This window comes from Haliotis rubra, unplaced genomic scaffold, assembly GCF_003918875.1.
Source record: "Haliotis rubra isolate DU_JTF1 unplaced genomic scaffold, ASM391887v1 Scf275, whole genome shotgun sequence".
NCBI classification, from domain to species: Eukaryota; Metazoa; Mollusca; class Gastropoda; order Lepetellida; family Haliotidae; genus Haliotis; species Haliotis rubra.
Window position 1 is genome coordinate 1,040,346 of NW_025766836.1, and position 12,029 is coordinate 1,052,374.

General features: G+C 44.8%; 1 protein-coding gene across 1 annotated transcript in view; it reads left to right on the forward strand.

The window, feature by feature from the left end:
- Positions 1-12,029, forward strand: part of LOC124280860 (DNA polymerase delta subunit 4-like) — a 34,854-nt gene that overhangs the window by 226 nt on the left and 22,599 nt on the right. The window lies entirely within an intron of this gene.

Consider the following 12,029-nt stretch of genomic DNA (forward strand, 5'->3'; position numbering starts at 1 on the left):
TTTCAGTAAATTGGTTACTAACTGGTAACCATGAAGGACATAATTGCAATAACACTTGTGAAATAAAGGCATGGTAAGAGTTCCTCCCGTTCCCCCTTCCCAAATAATATTTATAAATTAATATATGCTAAAATTATCAACAATTACTAGAGGACTCACAAAAATGACTAAAAGTCCAAAATTTAAGTTACGGTTAGGTTTAGGGTTGGGGGAACGGAAGGAACTCTTTCCAAAGGCAGATACTAGCTCTTAGTCAACATCGTCATACCGTCACTCAACGTTGTATGACAATTTTTATAGCTTATGCACATAAGCCGATATGAAGATTTTGGTTGTGTTACCATAGTAAATACTGATGTTGCAGTTCTAGCTGTTTTCTAGCAAAGATAAGCTCAATGTAATTCACTGTCCTTTCTGAACTTGTAGTCTTGTCCGTCATTTTCTCTGATATCATGATAAAATTGTGTACATTAAGAAGTGTTATTAATACTGTAATGGTTAGGTTTTTTAGTAGAAATTAGGCTTGTCTTTTTTAGGGTTGGGACAGGGTTAGGCATAGGCTAGGCTAAAACAAAATACACCAGACTTAGGTTTCTGTGGGCAGGTCCATTTAGCTTTTGAGGGGTGAGGACCCACTTGACATGTGCCTAGTATGCTTTTCCCCATTGAAATACAATGGGATTGGCCTGTGCATGTGCATCTCATGAGTAGATGGATCAGTCCACTGAACTTTTCTTTTGTAGACATTTATTGGGTAGTTTTGAGAGCATGGTTTTTATTGGTACATCCTTTATTCCAAGTACCATATCTCTCTTAAAGGTCACATGCAACGTAAAACACAACTTTGCAGATTCTGATACCTTTCGGTATGGACTTACCGAAACAAATCATCAAAAATGCAAATTCAACTTATAAAGTTGAAAAATAACGCGATGAAAAAAAACATGCGAAATCGGAGTTCAAACAATTCACTAATTTTCCCCCGACTTTTCGGGGGAAAACTGGTTTCAACAGGTGGGCTGCGCTCATAGCACGTGCGCAGTGAAATAGGTTCGGGCAACTTGGAAGCGGGCTGTCCGGTGAATACTCGGTGAAGGCTTTGGTGTGAGCTATGTTCCTAATGTTTTGTTGATATCTCACAGAAGCGCGAGCTTTTATATGTTATGACAGTAAATAAACTGTTTATATAATTTCATTTGTCTATTTCACCACACGTTCTTCTTACCGAGTCACTTTCTCAGTTCGATACTTAAAAGCAATGTCATTATTTAGCGTTGACAGAATTTCTAGCTGTGATATAGATCTGTCGTTGTCACAGACAAAACTGAATGTCTAGTTTCATTGACACCTGTGTGTCTGCCTGCCTGTCTGCTCATGACAATATTCAATACACAACTGCGATCACTGACCACATGCAATTTGAACTTAACACCAATCAGGCTACACACCATAAACAAAACGCATTGATTTATGGCCCGAGTTGAGGTCTCTGTCACATTATGTAATTACACAGACAGGCAGGTGTGATACTTGAACACATGACATGTTATGATGTCTGTTGATAGCAAAATGTTATACACAAAAATGAGCATGTATTTACAAAACCCAACATCTCTGTATAACACAATTAAACTGTGACTCCTGAGATTATTCAGAAGCGGGAAGTGTTAATCAGTATCTTGTTAATCAGTGAGTGGTAATGCATTACCACTTACATGAGAGTAATTAATACATGTAGTGGGCAGTTTGACTGTAAAACAAGCAAGTGTTTACATGTTGTTGATTCGAGAGGGTATTGACTCCGAGATTATTCAGAAGCGGGAAGTGTCAATCAGTGTCTTGTTAATTAGTGAATGGTAGTGCGTGTCACTTACATGGGCAGTTTGACTGTAAAACCAGCAAAGAGTTTATTTACATGAATAAACATGAATGTGCATTCAGACACTGCCTTGTTTCTTATTCAGACATGTTTGTTAATGCTAAAGTGACGAATGCGACCATGAACTTCCCGTGTGTTGCCAGCGTCATAAAGTGAACTTGCAACCAACCCTAAACCGGCACTCTGTCAAAACCGGCATTTTATTTGGTCCCGAGTGATGCCAGTATTGACAGAGTACACTGTATATACACACACAATGAGCCGTGAGGGCATCTGCAAATGAACCAGCCGTTACACTTGAGTGCACACTCACCCGCTCTGACTGGGTTCGGTATCCTGACTGCTTCCTTTCTTGTGAAGTAAACCCAAGTACACAATATTGCACTTTTGATTTGCGATTGTAAGCTTATATTTTTGTTTATGTTTTTTTCATAACCAGCAATGTATATTATATATAGCATGAATAAGTGATAATTGTGTTTTAATTATGTTTGATTTTTGGTTGCATGTGACCTTTAAATAAATCATTAAGTGACCAACTTGTGCTATTCGGGACAAGCCAAATAGCGACTCGTGACCCTCTGGAAGGATTTCATATTGGCGCATGAACATCAGAACTACTTTAAAACAGAATGATAACTCTATCCCTGTTTGATTCCCAAGTTTCTTAATATCATTGAAACACATGTACATTGAATTGTTAGGTTGTGGTTTTGGGGTTTTGACTTATTTATTTTAAAATAATTAAACCTCTTTGATACAACTAAAAAGAAGGAGAAAAACATATTTGTTAGACATATTCTAATGTAATTATTACCAGCTGTTCCTCTTATATTTCCAATTATGTTATTTTTCCTTATCCTGACTCATGCTCTTTTTGCTTGTCTTCTTCCTCTTGCTAACATAGTGGAACACTTGTATCTCCTTATTGAAGCTCCCTTCAATAAAGCGTCACGTAAAATCACTAATCACTACTCACCAAGAGTTGTCCCTCCTTCCGTTTTGGCGGGAACTGGCGCCACTGTTCCCCACATGCTTCACTCTCTCCTTCTTAAGCCCAGTGAGCAGGTTGTGAGAGCCTGCCTGTGTCTCCTTACGGCACTATATCCTTTTATTATTTAGTTAGTTACCTCTATAAGTTCTTTATAGAGGTTTAGCTAGTATCTTTCATCAATATGATTTGATATTTATTAAGTATTTACCACTGTTTATTCATGGTGTATTCCGTGTTTGTTCAGTAGTTTACGTTGATGAAAATCTGTTCCATGTATGTAAGTTCGTTTCTCTGCTGCTGACCGCACCTAATATGCCCTAGCTGCACGGTACCATGTTCTTTCAGCTCATGCTGCAATTATTGCAAGCATTTATCAACTTGTGCATTTAATAAATATCTTCTTTGCGTCCTGAGACGTGCCGCAGATAGGTCGCGAAGGATTGATCCAGTCATGGATAATTCAGCTGAGTCCCTCACCAGTCAACTGCTGTCGGACGACCCCCTACCGTCTGGTGTTCCGCTGGAGTTTCCCTCGGAGGAGAGGCGTGGGACGAAGTCCGCCACCTCCAAGAAGAGACCTGCATCTCCAGACATCCCGTCTGTCGCAGTCCAAGACTCGGAGGTCGTCAACCACCCAGCGCAGACTTCGCACCCCCAGGGCAGCGTCCACCACCAAGGGGAAGTCAGCGCAGACTACTAGAACTTTCTCGGCCGAGATTGTTCCCGTCGCAGAACAGGGCCTGTATGATGATCAGCCGATCATCATCCCAGAGGTTCATCACAAGAAACGACCGGTCTCAGCTACGGTGACTTCAGCGCAGATCCATTCTCAACCCGAGTATCAACGCTGACAACAGATGATCGTCCCCGCGGGCCCGTCGCCATCAACGCGCCAGAAAGGGCAGCGCTGGTACCACCGCAGACCTTCCCGGCGACTTTATGCAGCAGTTCTCCCAGCAGATCATGGAGATGATGGAGGAGCGCTACGCCTGGAAAAGAAACAGCCAGCCCAGGGCCCGAGCCTTCGGCGAAGGCTCCAACGCAGACATCATCTCTGAGGGGCCAGCCATCAACGTGACTTCTGCCAGCAGAACTACACTACCGGACCAGCCTGCGCCGAAGGTCGACTCAGCCAGCTCCTGCGGAGGACTCGGACGATCAGCGTTAGCGAAGGCGTTATGCGCTACTACGATCTTCACCTGCTTCGACTCGGATGATCAACGTTTGCGCGGCGTTCAGCGAAGGAGGAATCGCTCATCCCGGACTCTGGCTCGGACAACCAGCCTTCGCGAAGGCCTTCCGCGAAAGGACCAGTCGCCACTCCCAAGATGCAGACTCAGATGAACGTTCGAAGGCCTTCGCCGGCGGACGCCAGCTACAGTATCCAAAACATCTTAAGTCCGTAGATCGCCGAGGGATTCACCAGAGATTCACCCACAGTCCCCATCTCGCGGTCCCCCTGGTCACCCTAGGGCACAGTTCGTCCGGGCCATTCACCACGCCCATCTCCTCGCCCGATCTCCACGCAGATCCCCACGCAGGGACTCCACGGTCTCCACGCAGGTCACCACGACGTTTGCCCAACAAGTCTCAGCGCGCAGGTCGCCCGCGTAGATCGCCACCCAGGTCACCACAGTCACGCAGGACTCCACCTCGCTCACCGTCGGAGGAGTATCAGCGTCCCCTTCTCAGCTCTGAAATACGTTACTGGATGGCTAATGGATTGGACTTGGCTTCACCATCTAAAGACAATAATCCGGCTCACACCTATCTTATGAGAGATGATGATGTCGACCAGCCACTCTGCCCCTCGATCGATCCCATCGCATGGCGGTTCCACAGAACCTGGACACAGCTTTCAAGACAGCCACTAAAGCCCAGGCGCCGCGCACTTACCACAGTTCAACGCCAGGAAGTTCTCCTCCCATAACATGGATCCTTTCCTTAAAGCTCAGGACATAGAAGAGAACTTTAAAGTAATCAGCGATGCCAAGGCCAAGTCTTACAAGATTGAGGGACCGCAAGCTGGCTAAAGTAGAAACTATGACCAGAAGAATGTTCTTCGGCCTCAACAGATCTCGGACAATCAACGCAAACGCTCATCGCCAAGTTTGAGATTCCACTGCGGAAGAAGATAGAATGATTTATTCGGCCCTCCTTATGCAGAGAAGGACCAACAGTTCATGACAGACCACCTTTTAGTCCATCTCCATGGCGCTAACTCTGGCTCGTCGTCAAGGTCTCCTCGCCTCCTGCAGTTGGAGTGAACAGTTTACGTCGTCACTCTACACAGCCCGTGGTCAACTCCTTCCATCTTAAGCTGGAGAAATCGACAGGGTTGCTAAGGAAGTTACCAAAGATTCAAGAGAAGTCCTAATGATCAAGTCATAGACACTCTGGCCAGCGTCATCAGGCAGACAACCCAGCGTTACTCAGGAAGATCCAAGTTTCCTGGAATACAGAGGGCACGGGACAGGAAAGTGGCTAGCTCCAGAGGTGGGAAGGACTCTTTTAGCCGCCCATCCTGCAACTACAGGGGGAGGATCCGGACAAGGCAGGGCACCCAGAGGCTCCCGGAATTATCGGCGATGAAAGGCGGGTTGAGCGACTGGAGTCTTCCACCCCAGCCGTTCCTGTACAACCTTCCAAAGTGGGTGGATGTCTACAACTCCACTGGGAAAACTGGGGAATAGTACAAGATCCATCGTTATCCAACATCCTAAGACACAGATATTGCATCCAACTCACGGGCCGCGCCACCGCTTACAGTCAACCCTCTCAAGTTCGACTTCAAGACACATCAGATAGAGAAGTTACGAGAGGCTGTCTCATCTCTTCTAACCAAGCGGGCCATAGAAATGCGTGGATCAAGTCAACATCAACCAGGTTTCTACTCCCCAGTTTTCCTGGTTCCAAAGAAAAATTCCAAAGAAAAGTTCCGACTTATCTACAATATGAGCACGTTCAACAGGGATTATCTCACGCAGACCTCCCACTTTCCGCGATGATACATCTACCTCAACTAATCCACCTCGTCTGTCCGATGGACTACATGGCCAGCATAGATCTACAGGATGCCTACCTGCATATCCCGATACATCCCGACTCGAGAAAGTACCTCAGATTTACACTGGACGGGCTACATTACCAATGGAAGGTCCTGCCATTTGGAATATCATCGGCCCCCTGGTTGTTTACAAGAGTAACGAAACCCATAGTCACATATCTACATCATCGAGGGCTACGCAGTGCATTCTACCTCGACGACGGGATTCAAGTAGATCAAGATCCAGAGCATCTCAAACTACAGTTGAATTTCACCATCGATCTACTCCACTCAGCTAGGGTTGGTTAGTGAATCTACTCAAGTCGGACCTAGAACCCTCGCAGGACCTGCAGTTTCTAGGGATCAGATTTCTCCTGACGCAGAACCCGTATCGTCGTGCCAGAGGACCCGATGGCTCAAGATTCAACAGACGCGATCCCTCAAGCCTTACTCTCCCGTGGCCACTACGACAGTGGCAGAGTCTGTTAAGGTCTCCTCCGTCCGCGACAAGACATGACAGCCAGAGGCAGACTACAGCTACGCCCGTTACAGGTCCTCATCAGCGCTCATCTCGACTGACCTACAACCCTTCGGCTCGGTCTACCTCGAATTACCTCAGACCTACTATACTATGGTAGACCGGAGGTCGAATGATTGCCGAAGGCATCTATTTAGCAGAGCGGAGTTCAAGACCCACCTATCGTAGGCGCGTCACTCCAAGGTTGGGGAGCACATCTCGACAACCATGTGGCAGCCGGGATATGGAACCAGGAAGAGAGATCGTCGGCACATCAACATGCTGGAGATGAAAGCAGTCATCAACGCCATACTCCATTGGAGCACCATTCTACAGAATGTGCATCTCATGGTACACACAGACAACTTCGACAGTGGCGTTTTACATAAACAAGCAAGGCTCAACAAGATCATTGAACCTACTAGATCTCTGCTTTCAGCTGTTCGACCCTAATCGGCGATCTGAACATCCACGTAAGAGCATGTCACATTCCAGGAGCCAAGAATGTCTTAGCAGGCGCGACTCTCCGTCCAACTCAACCATCGCCGGTGGAATGGATGCTCCATCCAGAGAGCATCGGGCGTCAACACTCGGGCTCTACATGGGAATTGCTGCGCTTAACACGATTATGGAGGGCTGTTTCTGGAAATCAGACATGGTGTTTGCAAACCACTACTTGAGAGATATCGCCACCGAGGACGTCCCAGGCATTCACCATTTTCGCCCTCTGGTTGTCGCACAGCAGTTGACAGTTCCCACAGAAGATGAGATCGTAGTCTCGGCTGTGTTATCACATGACTTATCAAGCCTACACTCAGCAGAGTTTTGCTTCAGTCTCTATGCACGTCTAAAGACTAGCATAAGTGATAAACCCAGGACTTGTAAGCTTACTTTCATACAGTTGGGTCGCTTTTCCACTTTGGAGTCGCTAAATCCACATTGTAATGTTAACAGAAGTAGGACCAAAAGTTAACTATTGTGGTCCCCCATCAAAAGGCAGCTGAAAGAACACGTTTGCTAACAGCAGCAGAATTTAGCAGTAAATACAGTGCCATTATGAAGTTCCTGTAGGGGGTTTAAATTGACGTAAAATTCACTAATTAAATCCTAAAGTGCTTTTCCCACCACCTTTTCTGTCGGATTCTACAAGCAATTAAGCATGAGTCAGGATAAGGAAAAAAATATGTCATTTTCTGAATAAAACTGATATTTTATACTTATCCTGACTCATGAGGTAAGCTCCCTCCCTAACCTCCCCACAAGACACTTTGGATTTCCCTGCAAATTCAAGTGTCGGGCTCATATTCAGGAGAGTGAAGCATGTGGGGGAACAGTGGCTTCCAGTTCCCGCCAAAGCGGAAGGAGGGACAACTCTTGGTGAGTAGTGATTAGTGATTTTACGTGACGCTTTATTGAAGGGAGCTTCAATAAGGAGATACAAGTGTTCCACTATGTTAGCAAGAAGAGGAAGCAATTAAGCATGAGTCAGGATAAGTATAAAATATCAATTTTATTCAGAAAATTACATAATTTTCTTAATAGGGTTTAATTATCACAAATGGGAATTGTTTTGTTGAATATACACTCACAAAAATCAAACAAAATCAGCTACATTAATTCCCAAAGCAGATACTCAAAAATGACTTTAAAATATTTCTCAAACTGAACATTCGTGTAACCTTGCTTAAACATCTAAGTAACTTTCCTCATAGCATTGCACCTCCTATACTGTAACATAGGAGGTACGACTCTCTGAAAAGGTTCACGAGAACTTAAACTTCTGAGCTTAGTGAAACGGGGCCCTGGTGGAATTTCAAATGAATTAAGCTGAACAAAATATGAATGACCGAAAAACACTCAGACTAAAATATCCCGGAGCTATGAAATATAAGCCCAATGTTGAAGGTCACATGCAGCGTAAAACACACCTTTGCTGATTCTGATACCTTTTCGGTATGGACTTACGAAACAAATCATCAAAAGCGCAAATTCAACTTATAAAGTTGAAAAATAACGCAATGAAAAAAAAACGCGCCGAAATCAGAGTTCAAACGATTCAGGGGAAAACTGGTTTCAACAGCTGAGCTGGGCGCTCATAGCTTACGTTGCGCCGAGTGAAATAGGTTCAGCGCAACTTGGAGGCGGGCTGTCGATGAATACTTTCGGTGAAGGCTTTGGTGTGAGCTATGTTCCTAATGTTTTGTTGATATCTCACGAGTAGCGAGCTTTTATATGTTATGACAGTAAATAAACTGTTTATATAATTTCATTTGTCTATTTCACCACACGCTCTTCTTCTTACCGAGTCACTTTCTCAGTTCGATCCTTAAAAGCAATGTCATTATTTAGCGTTGACAGAATTTCTAGCTGTGATATAGATCTGTCGTTGTCACAGACAAAACTCAATGTCTTGTTTTATTGACACCTGTGTGTCTGCCTGCCTGTCTGCTAATGACAATATTCAATACACAACTCACGATCACTGACCACATGCAATTTGAACTTAACACCAATCAGGCTATACACCATAAACAAAGCGCATTGATTTATGGCCCGAGTTAGGTCTCTGTCACATTATGTAATTACACAGACAGGCAGGTGTGATACTTGAACACATGACATGTTATGATGTCTGTTGATAGGAAAATGTTATACACAAAAATGAGCATGTATTTACAAAACCCAACATCTCTGTATACAGTGGACTCTGGCAATACCGGCCTCTGTAAACACCGGCACTCTGTCTACATCGGCACAAAGTTTCAGTCCCGCAGAAATGCCGTAATTATCATTTAGAAACATCTGTAAACATCGGCATCTGTCTATTCAGGATATCGGCATTGTTTTCAGTCCCAACGAACAAGTTTAGATACTGAATCTGTAAAACCGGCTCATGAAAGACAGCGTAACCCTTTGATGCAATTAGGTCCAAATGATGTAACAACACAATTCGCTGTGACTCCTGAGATTATTCAGAAGCGGGAAGTGTTAATCAGTATCTTGTTAATCAGTGAGTGGTGCGTAACCACTTTACACATAGAGTAATTAATACATGTAGTGGGCAGTTTGACTGTAAAACAAGCAAGTGTTTACATGTTGTTGATTCGAGGGTATTGACTCCGAGATTATTCAGAAAGCGGGGAGTGTCAATCAGTGTCTTGTTAATTAGTGAGTGGTACATGTCACTTACATGGGCAGTTTGACTGTAAAACCAGCAAGAGTTTAGTTGATTTTCGAGGGTATTTACATGAATAAACATGAATGTGCATTCAGACACTGCCTTGTTTCTTATTCAGACATGTTGTTAATGCTAAAGTGACAGTACGACCATGAACTTCCATGTGTGCCAGCGTCATAAGTGAACTTGCAAGTTAAGCCTAAACCGGCACTCTGTCAAAACCGGCATTTTATTTGGTCCCGAGTGATGCCAGTATTGACAGAGTACACACTATATACACACACACAATGAGCGTGAGGGAATCTGCAAATGAACCAGCCGTTACACTTGAGTGCACACTCACCCGCTCTGACTGGGTTGATTATCCTGGCTGCTTCATTTCTTGTGAAGTAAACCCAAGCAAGTACACAATATTGCACTTTTGATTTGCGATTATACGCTTATAATTTTTGTTTATGTTTTTCATAACCAGCAATGTATATTATATGTCATGAATAAGTGATAATTGTGTTTTAATTATGTTTGATTTTTTGGTTGCATGTGACCTTTAAATAAATCATTAAGTGACCAACTTCGTGCTATTCGGGACAAGCCAAATAGCGACTTCGTGACCCTCTGGAAGGATTTCATATTACGCATGAACATCAGAACTACTTTAAAACAGAATGATAACTCTATCCCTGTTTGATTCCAAAGTTTCTTAATATCATTGAAACACATGTACATTGGAATTGCTAGGTTGTGGTTTTGGGTTTTACTTATTTATTTTAAATAATTAAACCTCTTTGATACAACTAAAGAAGGAGAAAACATATTTGTTAGACATATTCTAATGTAATTATTACCAGCTGTTCCTCTTATATTTCCAATTATGTTATTTTTCCTTATCCTGACTCATGCTCTTTTTGCTTGTCTTCTTCCTCTTGCGAACATAGTGGAACACTTGTATCTCCTTATTGAAGCCCTTCAATAAAGCCGTCATCGAAAATCACTAATCACTACTCACCAAGAGTTGTCCCTCCTTCCGTTTTGGCGGAACTGGCCACTGTTCCCCACATGCTTCACTCTCTCCTTCTTAAGCCCAGTGAGCAGGTTGTGAGAGCCTGTGTCTCCTTACGGCACTATATCCTTTTTATTATTTAGTTAGTTACCTCTATAAGTTCTTTATAGAGGTTTAGCTAGTATCTTTCATCAATATGATTTGATATTTATTCAGTATTTACCACTGTTTATTCATGGTGTATTCCGTGTTTGTTCAGTAGTTTACGTTCATGAAAATCTGTTCCGTTATGTAAGTTCGTTTCTCTGCTGCTGACCCGCACCTAATATGCCCTAGCTGCGGTACCATGTTCTTTCAGCTCATGCTGCAATTATTGCAAGCATTTATCAACTTGTGCATTTAATAAATATCTTCTTTGGCGTCCTGAGGGCGTGCGCAGATAGGTCGCGAAGGATTGATCCAGTCATGGATAATTCAGCTGAGTCCCTCACCAGTCAACTGCTGTCCGGACTGACCCTCTACCGTCTGGTGTTCCGCTGGAGTTTCCCTCGGAGGAGAGGGGGAACGAAGTCCGCCACCTCAAGAAGAGACCTGCATCTCCAGACATCCCGATACCGCAGTCCAAGACTCCGGAGGTCGTCAACCACCCAGCGCCAGACTTCGCAGCTCAGGGCAGCGTCCACCACCAAGGGGAAGTCAGCGCAGACTACTAGAACTTTCTCGGCGAGATTGTTCCGTCGCAGAACAGGGCCTGTATGATGATCAGCCGCATCATCATCCCAGAGGTTCATCACAAGAAGCGACCCGGTCTCAGTTACAGTGACTTCAGCGCAGATCCATTCTCAACCCGAGAAGTATCAGCGCTGACAACAGATGATGCGTCCCGTGGGCCCGTCGCCATCAGCGCCCAGAAGAGGGCGAGCGCTGGTACCACCGCAGACCTTCCCGGGCGACTTTATGCAGCAGTTCTCCCAGCAGATCATGGAGATGATGGAGGAGCGTTACGACCTGGAAAAGAAACAGCCAGCCCAGGGCCGAGCCTTCCAGCGGCTCCAAAGCGCAGAACATCATCTCTGAGGGCCAGCCATCAAGCGTGACTTCTGCCAGCAGAACTACACTACGGACCAGCCTGCGCGAAGGTCGACTCAGCCAGCTCCTCGGCGGACTTTCGAGACGATCAGCGTTAGCGTTAAGCGTTTCTGAAGGGCTACGATCTTCACCTGCTTGGACTCGGATGATCAACGTTTGCGTTTGCGCGAAGTTGCGAAAGAGAGAATCGGCTCATCCCGGACTCTGGCTCGAACAACCAGCCTTAACCAGGCCTTCAACGAAGGACCAGTCGCCACTCCCAAGATGCAGACTCAGATGAGCGTTAGCGAAGGCGCCGGCGAAGGGCGTCAACTACAGTATCCAAA